General features: G+C 33.6%; 1 long non-coding RNA gene across 2 annotated transcripts in view; it reads left to right on the forward strand.

The window, feature by feature from the left end:
- Nucleotides 1-22,500, forward strand: part of LOC128249172 (uncharacterized) — a 62,810-nt gene that overhangs the window by 34,277 nt on the left and 6,033 nt on the right. For both annotated transcript variants that reach the window (XR_008265268.2, XR_016243901.1), the window contains one exon: nucleotides 18,046-18,167. This is a non-coding gene — a long non-coding RNA (uncharacterized LOC128249172). The remainder of the gene's footprint in view (nucleotides 1-18,045; nucleotides 18,168-22,500) is intronic.

Genomic DNA, 22,500 nt, shown 5'->3' on the forward strand with positions numbered 1-22,500 from the left:
ATATATATATATACATATATATATATACATATATATATACATATATATATACATATATATGTATATATATATGTATATATATATGTATATATATATGTATATATATATATATATGTATATATTGGCTGGAGTTATTTGTATATGTATGTGGGGGGCAAGTTACCAACGATTGTATGTTTAGTGTATATATATGTACAGGTATTTTAGTATGTATATGTGTTTTCATGATATTAGTCCCTTGTGAATATTTTAACTTTATTTTACCATTATTTTAGTTACCCTAGGTATACAGGTTCTTCCCTTCTACTAAAGCTAATTTAAATAAAGATTTTAAATCGTAATTTTTATTTTTATGCCATATAACTGGTTATTGAAATGAAACAAAACGAATTTAAAATTTGTATTCTACAATGTATTGTTTATTGATATATAAAACCTTATTTTTTATTCCATTCTCAACCAAAACTATACACAGGCATATATGTAATAGTTGTAGGAACCAAGGTTATAAGTGTAGGAAGTTTGCAAGCTTCGAGCAATCCGTGGTAGGTATAAAAAACAACGTTCAGGAACAATCATTTATTGGCATCGAAGACTGTAGGCTTTTCTCACATCGAAAATCGTTAAGCTGAAAAAGGTTATGCATAGTTCATGTTTATTCACTCTAGTTACTACAAATGCGAATAAAAATCTAAATTGAGTGAAACAGGTAAAATCCAGGTTAAAACCATGTTAACCAGCACTTTTCTTATTGACCATTTGTTTCATCAAGCATTTCTTATCTTCAAGCATCTATGATTTTCTTTCATTTGTATTTTTTTGTTCCCGCTTCACCTCTCATTTCAAATCAAACTTTCGCTGAGTTAACTTCAGCCCCCCCCCCCCCCAAACGACAATGTAATCTTCATATAATCAAGCTATCTTCGGTCTGGTGAGTAGCTAGCTGAATAATTATGACATCGCAGGCTTTGCTAGCTACGAAACATATGTAGCCTGGATACTATCTGCTCCACTACCTCTACTGGAGTGTTTATACATATGATAAACCCATAAAATCAAGATGTATGAAAATTGAATGCATATTTATTTAATCACGTGGGTTCTATATGATTACAGCTATTGATTTCAATAGGCTAGATATTTGGCACACATATTTGCATTAGTATGTATGCACGTTATTATGCAATATAATTGTGTATGAACAAAGCTCATCAGCTCACTGGAACATCATAGTTCGCTGCTGTGTCCTCGACAATTCGGAGCCCCTTTCCTAAACGTGAATGCACATAGCACACAAACGGAAATATGCCCTAATGATGAACTACCTCAGCACACAAGTATAAGAACACCATGTCCAGAACAAAAACACAATAATGCTAACAAATTGACCGCAAGAAACAAAAATTGCCCAAAAGATAAATCCAAGCGAGACACACATCCAAAACATGCTACCCAAGATTAAAGTCCTTTGATTGATTATTTTATGCACATTAATTTAAGAGAACACCCGTGAACTAAATGTTTTCGAAAATGGCGGCGAATACCTATCGCCATGTGATCAGTTTCAAAGATTAAGATTCTAGGATAATTTCCACTTTTCTTGTCATGAAACCAATGGTAACTTTAACCCACAAATAAACCGTATACCAATGCGGAGTTGAGCACTCAGTTTCATCGTTCGACATTTACCTATATATATATATATATATATATATATATATATATATATATATATTATAAAGGTCATCGCAATAAAGTTTAGCGTGATATTATTTGTTTTTTCTCAGTTGAAAGATGCCTAGTTAGTAAATGGATGCTTTGTACTCACATAGAGGAAGGCGCGTGGCTTAGTGGTTAAGGGCATTTGGTTCAAGATCGTATGGTTGTGAGTTCCATTCTTGGAACTTCTTGAGCAAGACACTCTATTTCACGCTGCTCCAGTTCGCTCAGTTGGCAAAAATGAGTAGTCTCTGTATTATCAATGACCAACGTTGTCACGTTCTTTTCACGCTGAAACTCAATGGGAACTATCTAAATGGTACGCGTGTTTGTGGAGTGCTCAGCCGCTCGCACGTTAATGTCACAAGCATGGTGTTTCATTGATCGGATCAAGTAGATCCCTCGTCGTAGGCGACGGAGTGCCAGTCTTCTATATGCTTGTGATATTTTCAGAAATCATCAATGGAAATGTTAAATCAACAACTGATATGAGTGTGTTAGATGTATATAATCTCTAAATGCCTTTATACAAACACAAATACATTGGACAATGTATTGTTTTGTAAAGGTTATTTACACTCTACTTATAAATTCTAATCCAAATAGGGATGCATAAACAGGCCCAGTCTCTCACACACAGGCATTCACTTCTCACACATATAACCACTCATACACGCATTTACATATTCGCATTGGCGTATTTATGTTTATACTTGTACGTGACGTAAGTATATACACACATGCACACACACACAAACACATGTGTGTGTGTGTGTATATATATATCTGTGTGTGCGTGTGTGTGTGTGTGTGTGTGTGTGTGTGTGTGTGTATCGGATGTACATGTGTGACCTAATTTTCTGAAAACATTATTGCTCAACTTTACTGCTGATAACTGAAATGTCAGATAATGTTATATTTTATTGACATTGTTTAGAAATACGACCACAAAGCAATATTTCAGGACTTGATTGATTGTGGTGGTGATGAGGGAGGGAGTGTTCGGAGAATTAGTTTTTTGTTTCCGAGAGCTGAATATAAGTTTTGATCAAGCAATGATAGATCAAAGATTTCTACCTAAGTGCACTTTATTTTAAGACGATATATCCAAAAGGATTGCACTAACTATTGTGGTATTGCATTTTTAAGACAGTAAAGTGAGGTTTAAGAGAAACTCCGCAACCGTTTTATTGAAGCCGACAGGTGGAGGGGGAGCTGCCTCATTTACATCAGGACCATTATGTTTCTAGTACAAGAGACGGGACAGAAATTTGGTGGTGGGCCGGGTCGGGTGGCGTATAATCAATTGAATTGCTCCTAGTACTTCAAGGATACATTATATCAACATCCAGGAGATAAAAATGTGCCTCGGCCGTATTTGAATTTAGACCATATTAAGCCGGAACAAAGACCTAAAAAGTGTTTTGTTCGACACTCTGCTTGCCAATAGATGAATATCGCCTGGGGCGCCGGTAAGATTTGAAGTAAAATCGTTCCGCTGCTGCTGCTAACACTAAATTTAGTTTAATCACAAAAATAGAATATTGTGAAACCATTCTATGAATTGGGTGGACTTTATGACTGCTTTCGCTCTTATTTCCTTACATATATATATATATATATATATATATAAGCAATGTTAATTCTCTAAATGAAGTATTAACAGTAACTGCACGATAAAGTGAAGTGTATTGCCACTTAAGTGTGGCTGACCCCTAGGGGTGGATGTGACTGTTGCTTTAGCCGCAGGAGGAGATGTACTCCTGGGGCTAAAGCAACAGTAACATCCACCCCTAGGGGTCAGCCGCACTTAAGTGGCAATACACTTCACTTTATATATATGTATATATATATATATATATATATATATATATATATATATATATATATATCTTTAAATGAATGCTAGTATTGCTTATGGGAGTAATATTTGTAAATTCTTTGTAAGTTCATTTCTGTGCAGTCGGCACTACCAGTTTGATGTTAACAATGTATATGTTTGTCGCAGAAAAGGTAATTTGAAAAGAATTTCATCTATTTTTGTTTTTATTCCTCCACTCAATGTAAATCGCATTTTTTTTTTTCATTCCTTAATTCCAAATCGTCTGTATTGTGTTTGTGACGAAAGAGCGGACGAAATTACGAGTGAAAGCGGATAAATTTTTATATATTTGCTTTCGGTTCCTTGAAATTTAGCAAATAAAATCTAGTTGCTCGCAGAAGATTCTTAAGAATTGTGTTTTCTTTAGGTTTGCTATATAACCATCTTTGTAAAGGGACAATTCATGAACTGTTTGGCTACTCTAAGCTGATTGCATTTAATTCTAAACAATTTCTTTTATTGTATTCATTGTTATATTTCGCTTAACAAGTTTTTCTTTGCAATTTAATCTTATCTGTTTTCTTAAATCGTATTCTTTGCCTGGACTGTACCACTTTAAATATATTTGTTTTTCTTAGCTAGAAGTTAATGCAATTTTCATGAAAATCTGCAACTTTTCGCAAAACTCATCGTTAACTTTAATATTCGATATTGTTTGTTTTCAGTTTTTCTTAAATTGAAGTAAACTTGCCTGAGTGAGGGAAGCAGCACTTTTAGAAACGTGTTGAATCTACAATGCCTTATATTAAGATGAATTAAATGCTTTTACACACAGACGCATGCACAGTGATACACACGAAAGCGCACATACGTATAGAGTACGCACGACGTAGCAGGCATCTGGAACAGTGAAAGCAATTTTAATATTACAAACATTTGTATTTGACAGAAAAATAAAATTATAAACACTTCTCTGCTGTACTTTAGATGTGTAGAAAAAGAAAGCTACGCGAGTTTCTTGAGGGGTAGTTCTATAGTTTCTTCACCGCTCCTCAAAGGACACTGCCCACCTTCATTGCCCAATCAATACCAAACAATTTGTAGACACAAAGCTGTCATGAATTAAGCAACCACAGAGTGGGTAGTATAAATGGAACGCTACGCGTTTTTCAGTTGGTCATTAACGAAACATTATCTTTCATATGCCCACTACTATAGAAGTGAAAACAGCATAAATATATTCAAATATTAAATAAAGATTAAACCACCACCAACAACAACAACAGCAACAACATAAAAACTGGCCGAGTGAAACTTATAAGAATGAATAGGTATTACATTTGTACTTTTCTGTGCGGGAAAAAGAACGCACGGTATCACGCATATCATTTCACGGTTCACCGCTCATAAAAGATGTAACCGCTTTCCACTGGCACTACACCTCTCTCTATCTCTCTCTCTCTCTCTCTCTCTCTCTCTCTCTCTCTCTCTCTCTTCCTCTCTCTCTCTCTCTCTCTCTCTCTCTTTCTCTGTATATATATATATATATATATATATATATATATATATATATATATATAATCAGTGGGTGGCTGCGCGCGCATGTGTGTGTATGTCCGTGTGTATACATAATTTTTTCTTTTTAAAAAACTGCTGGTAAATTTATTATAGATTAGCACTCGCGTATGCTTTGACAAAAAAATTAATTAAGTTTATGGTATAATGCTTCTGGAGTAATAGAACGGTTTATTGATATTAATGATAAAAAACGTACCAAATTCATTCAAGTTGTTATATCTAACTGTTACACCTCTATTAACCCTATCTTACTTAATAAAGCTTTAATGTTTGCGATGAGGATTTCAGATTTCTCAAAGAACTTGATATGCTAACGGCTAGGGAAACTATAATAGAACTAGAAGGAAATTACTAGACACGAAAATTTAGATCAGATAATTTTTACATTACGATAGAGTTCAGTGACACCGCCAAAGCATCATACTGAGTAGAGATGTATATTCTTCAATGTATACATAGTAAATAACCACACTGGATGTGGGACAATATAGGGATGGCTCTCTGTTTACGCTCTTTAGCTATTCTAAATTAACCAAGAAAGGTCCCGTAAAAAACTCTTTAGACTATTTAAAGATCTCTATTTTTCTATCTTTATTGAAAATAAAAATATCAAACGTAATATAATTAGCAACAGATGCTTTATATAGTTTATATAATGTGTTTACCTGGATCTTCGCTCATTGCAGAAATCTCTGCTAACCTTATAAAATAGCATGTGTAACTTAATATACATAAAATAGTGATAAGATTGATTTAGCATCATATATATATATATATGAGATCTATCTTCACCGTTCAATTAACAACAAAATTGATATGATGTATGTGCAATTCTCTCAATATTTATTCTCTGAAATAATTATTACATTCAGCTTGCCATAATTATCTTCTATAAATATATCGAAATTGATATAAACAAAGAATCAAAATTTAAAGATAATTTACGTAGAATACTGATCATACGTTCTATTAAAACACTGATTTATCAGCATCTGAAATATGCATGAGTATATGGATCATGTACGAGAGAGAGAAAGAGAGACAGAGAGAGCGAGAGAGAGATAGAGAGAGAGAGAGAAAGAGAGAGAAAGAGAGAGAGAGAGGATCACACACACATGCACACGCATATTTATTCTGTTGTTCAAATGCACGTATTGCTTCCCTGTTTAATTGCAAATATTTTGAGCTCGTTCAGTAAGATGGAGGCCTCTTACTGTAAACTCAATGGCCATGAAGACACCAAGAGAGCGAGGAGGGGGGACGAACAAGAGCCATACGGACTCTCGAAAGCTACAATCATGTCAGAAAAATGGACGTACATGCGACAGATGCGAGGCCCAGAGCCACACTAAAGGGCCACATATTCAGATTTAATCACAGGATATACGCCGAAGGAGGTGCTGTTTCCCGTGTTAATATTGCTGGTGATGTGGCTAAGCTATTTCTGATATGGTGGGATAGAAGATTGAAAGAAAGGTTAGTAGAGAGTTTCATTACCCTAACCATGTACTCTCGCTATCTGGATGATAGCAACATAGTGACTAAAGCGACCCCACAAGACAGTGTATATAAACTAGAGGCTAGCACTATGGAGAGCATCAAGTAAATAGCTAACTCCATCCACCAGAGTATTAAAGTAACCATAAATTATCCTAGCAAGCATCTTAACTGGAAAATATCCGGAAGTTTTATCTAACGGTGAATGTTCAACGTTTGGAGCACGCATAACTTCCATAAACTTCTTCCAAACCGGGTTGCGATAGAGGATTTGTATATTGCAACTTCCAGACAAACTCGATAGATATAGGAAAGCTATCATTTGTGTCTGTTATGATGTATTAGAGCGACGATTGCAATCTATCTGCATTCGGTCATCGTACAAGCGTTCCTGATTTATGAAGTTTTGTTGAATAGATATTGCACCACAACCTTTCTTTGAATGAGAAGATTCGCTTCGTCTGTTGGCTATGCTCGAGGTGATTGTCTGCTACACAAGACTGAACGGACTGATGAAGGACTCTTTTCTCTTCGGCCAAACCCCCGTTCAATGATCCAAGTTTCAGTCGAATAAGTAAGTGAGAGTGAAGAGTGGTGTTGTCCCTTAGGAAATGTTGTTGAAGTATTATTGGTCAGCAACGACAGCAGCAAATTCCGAGAGAAATAACGCGGTTACAAGAAATACCAGCCAAATATTTCTTAAATCAGAAATATTGTAAAAAGGGCACACTGGACATGTTGATCCTTGATAAATAAAGAAGCGAGATTTGTCATGACTGAAACACCATCCATCATGCGTATATCCCACCAGATCTAATCCGCACCCCTAAAGCAACAAAATTATATCTACATTTGTAGTGTGTGTGTCTCTCTCTCACTCCAGAACCTTCACAAAACCAATTCACTGATCATTTCCTATCAGAGTTAATTGTATTTAGAAATATTTTCGCTGGAAACTTTTATTCCCAAACAGATATATAGAAACGCTCAGTCAACTTGACAGCACTAACATTGAAGGACGTGAAAGCTCTAGCTTTATTGCTTCTAAGTCTCTAATTACTTAATAATAATGATAATAAAAGAGTAATACAAAATGTGTTCCCTCAAATGGACAGCTGTAGCTTTGGAAGACGTGGAATCTCTATCTTTATTGATTCTTCATCTTGAATTACATCATATAATTGACAATGCTAGAAAATATGTTAAACTATAATGGAAAAGAAACTTCATACTGCCACATTTACCAGTTTGAAAATATATCACAACCAACAATATTCCATATGTGAGACCTTCTTGTCCCGGATGACTATATTACTGTTGAGTGGTTCTTTTATGTCAGAGATGAAATTTACTACAGGCATAGAACACAAATACTATTCGGCTTGTTCTCTTACGCACAAAATGCGTACAATGTTTCAGGTTTGACTTCTCTACTAAACCACGTTGAAATCGTGGACCGATGTGTTTTCTGTTGCCAGAAATGTTCACAAAGCCGATGTAAGAGTGTTTCGTTTAATGTTTGAACTCAGATGGATATTTAAATAACTTTGCTGTTAGTGAATATCGCTCAAAGGATATTTGACTGCAAGGGGCATTGCTTCTTAAAATGTAGACTTAAAATAATCATAACATTAACACTATGGCGACGAGTATGGGATATTGAGGTGATTTGACAGTTTTTATGGCAAGTGTTCCGTGACTGTAGGGTTGAATAGGAATCCCATGAATATACCGTAGAAAAACTTTACATGAGCAGGCTATAGATATTCACTGAAGCTTATGCCTTTGTTAAAAATCTTTACTCAAATAATATGGCTATACTTTGAATGTAGCTAGCCAAAAGGAAATACACCCGCTATTTTCAACATTATTTAATAGTTAAACAACAGCACTGTGAACAAGATGTGAGTACTTATAAAGCTAAAATGTCCATAATAAAGCTGATTTGTTCGTTAGATGCTGTATTTTATAAATAATTTATTTGGTAACATCAAATATTCGTTTTGATTGAGGTAATACTGATAACTAAACTTGCGCTATCTTTGATCACTGAATCTATGCAGAGTAGGAAAATAATAGATGAATTAATTTAAAATTATTTCCATAGCAACGAGGTGTTACTCAGCCGGCGTTAATTTGTATCGATAGATATTTCATTTATTGTACGTCGTCGGGAAATAACTTTGAAATAATACAATCGTCGCGGCTCACATTTTCCTCTCTCACAACGTGTGTAAGTCTAGAAGAAAAGTTAATGAAAACCATTTTTAATGAAAACCCTCTCAGGTATCAAAGTTTAAGAACGGGTTTTAGTGAAAATATTATCAAAAATTCTTCGTAATGCGAATACTGAAAATCAAACAGAAGTTGAACTTAGAGATATAAATGAGTTTAATTTCAGTTATTCGTCTGGTTTATACTAATTTAATATAATTTGTCATGCTGTGAATATCGAATTTCTATATGTGAAACATAATATAGGGGATAAATCACGTGGCCCTTCTTTCACTGCTTTGCAAATAAACATAAAAGCCTGCTTGAATATTACGAATTAAACAGAAAACTTGGTCAAGCTCTTCTCTGCTCCGACACCTATGAAATAAAAGATGCTCTGTTAGTTTTGGCATTTATTTAATTAGAAGCTGTTTAAAATCATTCCAGTATCTGATTCCCTTTGGAAGCACGAATCTATATAATCTGCGAGTGATAACACTGTCAAAGCAATTTAGTGATAGTGACATTTAGAAAATACTAAATGTATCGAACTTAATATATTTCATTGCAATCGATTGAACCCTTACAGTAAGTTCTCCGAATAAATAATAGAGAAAACTTAGTCGCAAATATTAATCTCTAATGTAATTGTGTTTTATGTCAGTATCTACACTTGTGTTCAAAGTCTATACAAATGATTTTGCTAACAAGTTGTATACTAACATGAAATATATTTGGTGCTCATACACACTGAATCAGTAGCGTTTCTTTGAAGAATTAGATTCTAATTAACGTTGCATAACCTCTAAACATCTTTACCTCACCCAATACTCAACGGTCAGAGACCATGTGTCTTAAATGTCGATTCAGACTTAACCGTATCTCAGGCATTAAGTACATTTTTACATACAACTTGGATAGATAGATATACGCTGTTATTCCTTCTTCCCTTCGGTTACAATGAGCACAGAAATATACTAGACGGCATCTCAACACATTGATCCTGTGTGGTGCAGAGGTTCACTATCTCCGGCAGACTTCTATCAAGAGTAACGCCCTATGAACTATTGTGTATTCCACCACTAGCCACCACCCTAGAGTCAGTGCTAACATCTTTTCGAACCACCGCAATCTCGTTTTATTTCTTCTGTAGTATCTTCTTTGTCCACTCCTTCATCGTCTGACAATTAATCATGTGGTGTTCTTTATTATTTCCAAAATTTCAATTTTGTATGGCTCGATTGAACAGAACGTATGGCACGCATACCTATGATTAAGATATTCTGTGCTTTGAACACAATCTAATAATCCTTGCGTGAAGTAGAAACCCATCTTTGAAGTTAATGTTGAACCGTTATACCCTCAGGTTCATACGCCTGTCTTCCTGAACAATTGATGAAATGGCTTGCTCTAAAGATGAAATCAAATATAGAATATTGCTACATGAGGAAGTACGATCGCTTATTGAGACCATCAGTAATTGTGAAGTCTTACAATTGACCCTGTTGACTACTGTATAGTCTTACGGTTGGGATCATAAACAATGGTGGAGTCTGACAACTGAGGTCATTCGCTAATTGTGATGTCTAGCAACTGACACTTGGCGATCCCCATTACTTCGGGTAACAATACCTTCTACAAAAGTGTTTCTATGATATGTTCAGTGAGTGAAGAAACCAAATTTTATAAGAATCTGTTAAAGACTATTTTAAGACGCTGGTCTTAAAGAAACTGCAGGTTTGGTTCTATGTTCCTTTGTTTACAACGGGGTCGTAGATTTATGGCGAAGAAAGAAAGTGGTGTAATTCATATAGAAGTGGGTTTAATGAGGGGTGACAATAGGTTACTGATAGTTCTTCAGTCACATCAACATTTTTAGAGGTTGTCCCACAGAATTAAAATAGAGTATAGACGCGCATGCGTAAAAGATGACTTTAGTATGCAGATTAGTTGTCTCTGGCGAACCAGGAGTGAAAATGCTGTGCTTCAATTCTGTCATTCTAGTACTTCATAACTTTAGACCTTTTAGAAGTTGTTTGTGTATGGGGCTTGTGACAAAAATAAAATGACAGAAAAGTCCCGTAAATGTAACCATGATTATACACTGGTAGAAAATTGGTTTAGATGGGAAAAAGAGCAGAGAGAATTTAAAGCACCTGGGTATCGATCAGAGATATACATAGGTGATTTATATTTTGTGTTAAAATTACATCATTATATATTTAGAAATGAATACATATACAGCGGGTTTAGAGTGTGCCTTTTATGAGTGTTGTGATAAAAAGAACGGTTTTATGACGAAGATTCAGTCACAATGGTTACCGATATTATTTTGGATTTACTGTATTTATGTGTAAAACAAAATCCCTGCAAAAGTAAATTTAAATCAAAGCCGTGCAGCTACAACATATAAATATTCTATTCAATGCATTATAGCACATGAAATTATTCAGTATGAAAACGAATTAAAATGAATTCAATATCGTAATTTTTCATCGGATATTTAATTCAATCTTGTGAATATGCTTTCTTTTTTTTTGCTGCAAAGTCAGTATATCCATAAAAATTTGAATAATTGACAAGTATTTAACTGAAGAAGAGTTAGTCATAATCTTGTGTAAATATTTTGATCTTGTACAAGTTTTAAACGTATTGAATATTTTATATTTATGACGGTTATTGCGACACACTGATTACTTACTATTCTATATGATTTTGATTGAATAATCTTGCACTGATTCAATCTACCCATATGGCAGAAAATATAGAGGCGTTCACTGACAGTTTCTTAAAGGTATAATGCTATCCTTGGTAGACAAAACTACGTATCTAACCGCCTCTTACAGCCCAAAATTTAATGTTTCCCATAGTTTCCAAATAATATTTTATGATAAATTTCAAAGTTGCATTCATTCGTGATAAAGTGAAAACTACGAGAACTTTACATTTAAGATGAGTAGGCCCGTCTGCTGAAAATGTTATCTCTTCGGATCTATTTAGCATAATGGCGTGGTTAAGTAATTTGCTTCGTAAAACCGTAATGAAGTCATATGTGTGTGTCTGTGTGTGCGTGTATCATCATATTCGTATGTTGATTGGTTGTCATTTGTGTTTACAGAGAAAAGGTACGCAATACATATATTAATGTTTGAAACGTTTTTAGAAGTAGAAGTGCCATGAATCGCTCCTCCGATATTTACGTTGCTGATTCTTAAAAAGACTGAAAACATACGGTTTGTATAGAAGGAACGATTAATAAATATATGGTGTTGGGTTAGACAAATGAACCAGCATTAGCGACGGAAGCAGTATCAGTCCAGAACAATAATCCGTTTATATTACTTAACGTAGGTATACTAAATGTAAGTGAGAATCCTGCGGGATTTGTCCTGAAAAAGTATCTCGAATAGGCATATTGCGCAGAAGTGTCAGCATCAAGTGAAAAGCCTCCAGCAGTGGTTATGCTGAATGAGTGACAATATAAAGTACTTTTACATAGACTGTCTTGTACTTGTTTCAGTCATCTGACTGCGGCCATGTTGGAGCACCGCCTTTATTCAAGCAAATCGACCCCACGACTTATTCTTTGTAAGCCTAGTACTTATTCTATCGGTCACTTTAACACCTCCGACTTACTACCAATTTGGTTATTGGTGAATATTGATCTTTAACATGTGTAATAATAACTATAAAAATATTTTAGTATTGCAATTTCGGCGTACAGAGCCAGTTAATTTTCGAATCAAATATTGAGTATTGATTTTATTTATGTATAGTACAGGTTTCTAATTAGTATCGACAACTAATAAACGATGAGCTTAAAGTGTTCACGTAAACATGTAACTCTAGTTATGATGAATTAACAACGCCGTATCCAACCAACTCAGTCTAACCAAATATCTAGCACTTCCACTGCATAAATTATGTGGTTGTCAATCTGTAATACGAGCACCATACGGCATTAGAAGCATGCATGTTTCTACTGTAACATGTCTCAGCGAACCGATTCAATTTAGAGTTAAATCAAAACATATAACTTTATTTACCACCACTGTTTGTAGTCTGTTGTAAATTATATGAACGAATATTTTAATGTATGTTCAATGGCGGATGCATTTGTTTTATTGTAGTCGTTAGTAACACTTCAGTTACTAACTTTAAAAATTCTGCCATAATAATCTTCGACATTAGAAATTAATGCACTCTTAACATTTATCGCATTGCAGTATCGACATCTAGTATACAGCGATTTAAGCCGAGAAAGATAACTGTTTTCTAGACAAACAAAGGCAATTTGCTTCCTTGCTAGAAAGTTGACACAGATGAAGACATAAATTTACATTCCTGCTGTCATTAGAACAGGATCATGTTACAAATCGATGGATCGGCAATTAATATATTGAATAGAACGTCAGGTTTGCTGTAATATAAGGACACTGAGAGTGGTTGCATCCAATTTCCTTGAAACATTTTATAGATGTAATTCCCTCTGTCTCTGCTCTCTATTGTTCCTTTTCTCTCGCTCTCTACTTGTATGCGTGTACACAGACATAGACAGACACACAACACAACACAACACGCCACGCCACGCCGGTATATTTTTCTGCTGATGACACACCACAGTCAATGCCAGAACCATTTTAACTACGTATAACTTTTTCCCCGTTCATTTATATTGAAATAAGTTCTCACCATTTCTCTCTTGTACACCATTGATTATATTCCTTCTTGAATCCCATGTTCTTCTCCATTATTCCTTACCAACTACCAAACAAAGTAATGCTTGCTTTCAAAAAATCTATAATCCCATTACTTTATTCCGATAGACAGGAATTCACTGTTCCTGAGCAAGCACCCGGCATATACATTCTTTCTTTCAATGTCTTCAACTTTTTGTAACAATATTTGCTATATTTATGTAATGACCATAAACTTTCTCCTGCCTCGTATTCTAGTTCTATAATGCTGTATCTCCGTGTTTCTCACTGTGAAATAAATATTTTCTTGAACATATTTTGATACATATTCAGCTACGTCTAGGTAAAATAGGATCGAGCAAATTGTAATATTTCTACGGTATTATTCCAATGTAGTTATAATAATAATAATAATAATGATTATGATAATGATAATAATTATAACAACAATAATAATAATAACGATAATGATAATAACAATAATGATAATAACAATGATAACGATGATGATGATAATAATAATAAATCACCTGTCTCATATGGATGATCTCAAGCTGTATACAAAAAATGAGACAGTTTGATTCTTTGATCCAGACAATGAGAATTTCGGTAAAGATATAGGAATATATTTTGGAGGTAATCCTAGCGTGAGCTATTTATGTATAGTAATGCTCTTAATATATATATATATATATATATATATATATATATATATATATATGGGGGGGGGGGTGAGTGTGCTGGCTATATGTATATTTACATATACATTATAAACGGAGTTTCGGAATTGGTAGGGCATTTTGGAATTCATGTTTCGTTTGCAATTGTTCAGTACTCGGTCCGGAATTAGTCACGTCAATTCTGTTGGAGGTTGTCATGTTCTATTACCTGCTTTGTAGTTGCCACGAATGCAATTTGATATATTTTTCATTTCTGGGCAGGTAAAAAGCTCATTCATTTCTATTAAGGGTGGCTCCAATAGTTATTGGAAAATGTATACCTTCATAAATTTCGCTCATTGTTCTACAGCTTCTTTCCAATGCTATTAATACCATGGATAAAGTATATGTTCTCCTTCGATATGAATAAAAATGAGCTAGAAAGAAGGAATCGATAAGTTTATTTGACGTGAGGCGTGTACGTAGCAGCGTTTCACTTCTGCTTAATGTGGAAGCATTAAAACCGTTAGAAAGTATTCCATTGCTTGGGTTCGAACAAACTGGTTGCTAAAGAGTGATGAGGTGGTCACATAAAAAATGTCAGGAGATGTGAAAAAGAAAAACAGCGCTATTGTGAGAACGGAGGCACGCGGAGGAGTTCAGGGTGAAACCTGCCGAAGGAAAAGCAACAGTTATTGACGTGGACTAGAGTTTCTGTATGTACATACGTATGTATGCATATATGCATGTATGTATATGTATGTATATATACATATATATAGCAGAGTAAGTACATGAATGCGAAACAACTTGGAAAAAATAGTACTCGAATACTAGAGTTAGAGTAGTATGCTTTTATTAAAAACCAGCTAAAATATAGAAAAAAAACTGTTACTCAGAGTTTCACGTTCCCGTTCGTCGGACGAGACCGTCACACTCTGAGTAACAGTTTTTGTGATCATTTTGCTGCTTATATTTATCTATAAATTTTATAACTCTTCATGTCTTTCAAAAGTACTACTGAACATAAGTACCCGTTAATAATATTTGCGTTACAACAAAGTGATTAGTATCATAAGATTTGCCAGTGCTTTTAACCACAAAGAATATCATTTTTACAAAATGTCTTATATTTTTGTTTTAAACCTCGTTTTCATATTTTAGTTAACTGTATTTGGGAAGGGGACCTTAACTGTCAACAATCTAAGTCAAGAATGAAATATTTAATTTACTCTGAAAAATACACAACACCGCACTTTCTCCTCACTGCTAAACAAATATTTTGAAATAGCAAGTGAGACAGTTTGTCTTTTGGAATCAATGTGCATGTTATGACATTTTCATCTTTTATTTCTCATTCTTTTCTTCTCAAAGCCTTCTTTCGATCCGTTTCGTAAATATTTGTTCTTTTCTCATCGAATTCATCGATGAATAACTTTTTTTAAGTGTTCCACTCGCTCGAATTAACATTCCACATTTATATATACAGTTACTCAAGAGATGACAGCCTCGAACAAAATTTAGCGATTATTTAAAGTGTGCGATCGATAATGTATATCTATATCACCATGGCGTTATCACGCCCCACCTCTCTCTCTCTCATACACTTTCCTTCTCTCCCAACGTTTCCTTCTCTCTAACTCTCTTCCCCTCTTTGTCTACACAGACACAAGCAGAGTTATACGTATTAAACTCTGTATAGATGCAGGTGTATCTGAGTTTGTTTGCGCATTATTCAGTAGCGATATTCAAAAGCTCGTACACGTAAAGGTTCCATGCAGTTAGCTTTACTCATATGCACCACTATGGGTTCACGCACAGACACTTATGCACACAAACACGCTTACACACAGACATGGGTAAGACTTAACATAAAGAATGTATTGTGCTGAACACCTCTAGTCTAGTTTGTTTGCAGAACGCCCCACAGAAATATTTTAATATTAGTTTCCAATTTTTCGTCTCTCTTTACGTTCTGAGATCAAATTCTACCGAGGTCGACTTTGTCTTTCATCCTTTCAGGGTCGATAAATACAGTATCAGATGCGTACTCGGGTCGATCTAATCGACTGGCCTCCTCCCCAAAAGTGCGGGTCTAGTACCTAGTGTAGAAAAGAAAAGAGTACTAGTTTAAAATTCAGGCACAAGGCCAGTAATTTCGGAGTATGTGATAAGTCAATTACGTTGACCCTACGTTCAGCTGGTACTTATTATATCGACCCCGAAAGGATGAATGGTAAAATTGACATCGGAGAAACTTCAACACAAAGATAAACTAAACGACGTTAAGCTTTTAATACGGCGTGCTAACGGTTCCGCCAACTCGCCGCTTTGCAGATATTTTAATAGTTAATTTCTAACTAGCTCTAATTAGTAATCTCCACACTACTCACGAATAGTATGGGCCAAAGTTTTAGAATACTCTTTGGCCAGGTGATCATTAGGAAACGAGAGAGAGAGAGAGAGAGAGAGAGAGAGGGGGAGAGGCAGAGAGAGAGAGAGAGAGAGATAGAGAGAGAGAAAGAGAGAGAGAGAGAGAGATGACAGCTGGTTCTCAGCTTGGCATTTAGCGCCATACCTGCGTTGCCTTTCATTCCTCTGGATTTAATAAACCGAAAGAGCAGTCAACTACTCGAACATCTACTAATCCATTGTCACGTCTACTAATCCGCAATCACACTTACTAATCCACTTTCTGAAGGTAACTTCGCCTGGAAGCTTTATCTTTCATCCCCATATTGTCGATAAAATGTAATACACTCAACATTGCACCTATATCAAAAGCCATTCTTCTTCTTCTTCTTCTTCTTCTTCTTCTTCTTCTTCTTCTTCTTCTTCTTCTTCTTCTTCTTCTTCTTTTTCTTCTTCTTCTTCTTCTACTCCTCCTCCTTGTCTTTCTTCTTCTTCTTCTTCTTCTTCTTCTTCTTTTTCTTCTTCTTCTCCTTCTTCTTCTCCTCCTTCTTGTTTTTCTTCTTCTTCTTCTTCTTCTTCTTCTTCTTCTCCTGCTCCTCCTTCTTTTTCTTCTTCTCCTTTTTCTTCCTCCCCCCTCCCTCATATTCTCCTCCTACATATTTTACTCCTCTGTCTCCCTCCTGTTTATTTATACTCAATCGACCTTCCTCCATATTTTCCTTGTATTTGCCTCCATATTAGATCTGCATTGCTTTAACAAGTTACTTTACATCCATTCTGGTATTCATTCCAAGAAACATCATTATATTCTTTAACTTTTGCATCCACGAATGAGTGTCTTCTTAGTTTAACCAATGTAACAACTACATAATTATTCATATGATAAATAACATCTTTCAGCTCTATTTTAATAGCTTCACTAATTATATTTGAGATATGTCTCGTGAAATGGAAAAGTTCTATCATTTTTATTATACAATTGAAAATTCACTAAAAATTCTTCTTTAATATATTTTCCCATTCGTAAATTATAGTTACATTTCTTTTCATTCTTATGTTCAAGTATGTGTATGGTAAATAGCACGTAAATTAACCTTCATCTTTTTAATATATATTACATATTTCAATTATGGTTCATATATTTTAATAACGGTTTAGATGTTATTCAACAGATAATCATTACACATTTTATTATGCCCACATACAAGCACACACACAAACACGCACGCATATATATATGCACTCATATATATTTGTGAATGTATATATATGAATAAATGCACATGTGTGTGTTCTTTCCTTGTTTTATTCGTATAATTCAGATTTAAATTCATAACCTATTTCATGTGGGAATTCATAAATATTGTGTATAAAGTCCTTCATTCTATATTTCATGTATATTTCTCATAAAATCACTGTTTATAAAAAGATTTTTTTTTAAAAATAGATTACTAGGTTGGAACACAAATAACAGAAATGAACGAAATGCAATGCTACAATCAATCGCAAATTCGAATTATACCTAATGAAAGTTAGTCACACTTTTAACGACTACATTGGAGATCGCATGTAAGTAACAGTAATACATTATATACTATGTTAGAGACACTTTAACTTTGGTTCTGAAAATTTACAAGCAAGAGAGTCCAATAAAATAAGAAATATCGTCTCTTTATATTACAGCAATTTGCTCTGGAGAACACTTCATGACCAGATGGATTTGTTATTAATGATTTATGAGCAACCTGTTAATTGTGAAAATTCAGCTGCATAAAATTTCGATAAGTTTTCGGAAATAGGAAACTGAGATAGAGTTATGTGTAGAAGTAACCCAAAACTGCTAAACCAGCAAATGAAACCAATGTTTACAATAGAAATGATTAATATAACCAGTTGTAATAATTTGTTAACAACGGAGCTAATATTATCGAAAGAAACAAAACTAATCTAATTCAAATGGAATTGTGATTTTGTGGTTGCATTTCTTATAAGCAAATTCTAATGTGTTAGTTCTTTCATTATTTAATTAGATTAAACACATAATAAATTATGATTATTATGATTAGCAGTATTCATATCATAAATGATTAGTAGTATTCATATCATAATTTAGCTAATTATCACAACTAATATATTGTATGAAAATGTGGTTACATGTTATAATGATTATTATGTGTTTGTTTTACGAAACAAACTTTTGCTATTCATACCTATTCATAACAACACTTTGGTAAGTTGAATAAAAGTAAGCAAACTCTATAAATACAAATACATATTGCTTCCAACGTTTGGCACAAAACCAGCAATTTCTAGGGAATTGTTCAAGTCGACTATATCGACCCCAGTACTCAACTGGTACATCGGCGGTAATTGAACTTAGAACTTAATGACAAAAAATTTTGGAAAAAATTTTTGTGGTGCGGTAAGGATTCTGCCAGATCGCCGCCATATAAGGACAAATAAATGTTAGCTTAAAATTTTGGCACAAGGCCAACAATTTCGGAGGAGAGAGTAAGTGTGTTACATGTTCCTTAGTAGTCAGCTGGTCCAATTTTATAGTTCCATATTTAGTGCTACCACAATATCCGTTCATATGTAATACAGAAAGAGTCAGTTTTACATTTAAATTTAGATTGTTTCTTCCGAACAACATATAAGACTGTTCGTTTCTGTGAATTAAAATGGAACTCAAATTACAGAGAAATTCATGAGAGAACAGATAACTGTTGGACGATTTAGTATGACCAATACTTCGATAGTTTATGTGAACTATATAAATTGAATTATATCAAACAATGGTTGATTGACGATATCTAGATTCTTTCACTATAGATAAAGGTAATGATTGGTAATTTTAATAAAAAATTTGTTTCGAATGAAAGTCGGTGTGTGTAGTTTTTAGAGTAACTCCGAAACTAGACAGTCAAAATATCTTGCTGATGTTGACTAACGTCTGTAGGTTTGTTTTACATAGATTTGAAAACTAAATAATGTTTCAAAATTGCAGTTCTGGGAAGGTAATATTTTAGAAAAGAATTTGATTATCTGGTGAAGACTTACTTTCAAGGACATGCGATATAGAAATTTCAGTTTCTAATTGCATATAATTGGAAGAATGTGATGAGCTGAGGCTGTTATTGTGCTAATAGGAAATATTATTTTACATAATTACTGCACAGTATATTTTAGGCATTTAAAAAAAATATCAGTTAGGAATTGAATGATGGTAGTTTAGTTTAAATTTGCTAAATAAACGTAGTAACTTACGTGTTAACGATAAAGAACAATTCATGAGAATGAGGCAGTTAGTGGCTATCATCTTTTATCATTTAATATAACACGTAAGGTGTAATGTACCAAGTATCTAATCAGGGATATTTATGACTGGAAACACCAGTCTTTACATATTAAAACATTGTATAAATTCCTTGTGGTAGAAGCACTTACATAAATGAGAATCACTGTCACTGTGTATATGAAACTTACTTATATTCATTTAACAAAAGTAATTAATTATGAAAGCATGTATTAATTTTTGTCTCAGTTAGTTTATCAAATTAAAAAAGAAACATATTGTGTGATGATTTTCTCATTAATTCTTTCGATTAAATTTCCGATAACCAAAGTTTCTAAATTAAAAAAAACGAACAAACAAACAAACACAAGCAATGTGCGACGCAACTTATTTAAATTTAAATACTCTCTCGATGTATTTAAATTTCCCTTTGTTATAAATTAATATGTTTACGGGTATTTGTCATTCCTGACAAACTTTAATCAAATATGTCAATGTAAGTGTACAAGATAATTACTAAACTACTTTAAAAGCGTCAATGAAATAACTTAGTCCGGTATTTTTCATGTTAACCACAGTGACAGACATTGATAATTTTATGATAATTAAAGTTACGAACGTAAACAATCTTAGAATATTAAACAAAAAGCGCCAACGCATTTGCGTTTCTATCTCTTTTCCCTCGTACAATTTTAGAAATTATTGAAGGTAGACATAAGCACAAGGCGTACAGCTTCAACCATACATATTTTCCCTGTAAACGAAAGATAAGTTTTCTGTTTTAACATTAGAAACTCTTCCTCAGAAACTGATTGCAATTTTACAGAAATGTATTGTGACATGTGGTTAACAGATATCTAGCGAAATTGCCTAGATTAAATATGATTTAACTATTTTCATAATACTTTCGATAAATAATAATATAAGATTTCTAAGAAAGCTTCAGGAAATCGGTGAATTGTAATCTGTTGATAACAGGAAGGCCAAGAGAGGAAATGTCTTACATTGAGTAAGCTGGGGTCGACAACAACTGATCTATTGTTACTTCACGAATGCCTTTAAAATAGGAAATCTTACAAAGAGGTATAAACATTTTTCTCGACAAAAAAAAAAAGGAATTAGGAAGCACTCAAAAATGAAGGCATCCAAATGTGATATTTATTTGTGTAAATATAAAATTTATCACATTTTTCTAAGAATATTCTGTACATAAAACATATGCAAATAAAAGTGCGATACTATTATATATGTTAAGAAAAGATTTCATATTGAAATGTATATAAATTTTAAATTAAATTACATTCTAGCTTTTTTAAAAATCTAAACAAAAGACAGGTGGCTTCGGTGAACGAAGAGTAATGTAGAGCAATCAGCAAAACAGGCAAAATATTTTCTTTCACGAGGTTGACAGTCAGTTAGGAAATTAGTTTATGAGTTTGTCATTGTTAGAATTTGAGGAAAATATTAGTAAGGCCTTCGGTTACAATTGTGTATTATAATACGTTGTGTAAGAACTAAACCCCATTTTCAATGTACAATAATTTTCTGATAGAGAAATCGTGACAAAATATAATGCCTGAAATGTGTCATGATTATTATGGTTCAATATATACCACCTTCTATATATCGTTATAGAAAAATTATATATATATATATATATATATATATATATAATGAAAAATATTTCAATACAAATGTATTAATACAAATGTATCAATTTCCAGCAAAAAGTAGCCCTAAAGGGTATATATATATAAATTCACAAGAATATCGGTACCTTGTTGTACCATTCTTGTGAATATATATATATATATATATATATATATATATATATATATATATATATATATATATATATATATATATGTATGCATGTATATATTTTGCTGCAGGATATATCTGACAACGTAATGCACACACACACACATATACATATATATATATATATATATATATATATATATATACACTTAAGCATATATGTATGTGAGCTAATACATATGTATACGTATAGGTGTACATGTATGCATACAAAAATACTTAAGCGGACATATATAAATATGCATACGTACGCTCACATCCACGGGACGGAGACCTACGCAGTTTTCTTGCCCACAATTTTAATGATATTATAAAAAGCTAACCAAATAGGATGTCGGGTCAAAATACAAATCAATGAGAACTAACTTTTTCATCATTTAGTCACCAGAAGGTTCCTCTTACATGTAATAATTATAAGTACAATCACACGCTATGTTCAGGGCATCATTCAATTGATAAGGTAACCCTAACATATAAGGTGTAACAAAATATGTGTCTATCTATCTATCTATCTATCTATCTATCTATCTATCTATCTATCTATCTTATTGATGCCACGTGTTGGCAGAAACGTTAGCACGGTGTGTAAAATGATTAGCAGTACATTTTACGTTCTGAGTTCAAACCCCGATGTTGACTTTTGCACTTCATCATCTAGGTTTGATAAAATAAGTACCAGTTAATCACTGGGGTCGATACAATCAACATACCTCCCCCTGCCGAACTTTTTGGGGCTTTCAAACTTTATATCTGTGTATCAGGAATTTACAAATATATGCATGTACA

Source organism: Octopus bimaculoides, chromosome 12, assembly GCF_046866305.1.
Source record: "Octopus bimaculoides isolate indiv1 chromosome 12, ASM4686630v1, whole genome shotgun sequence".
Lineage (NCBI taxonomy): Eukaryota > Metazoa > Mollusca > Cephalopoda > Octopoda > Octopodidae > Octopus > Octopus bimaculoides.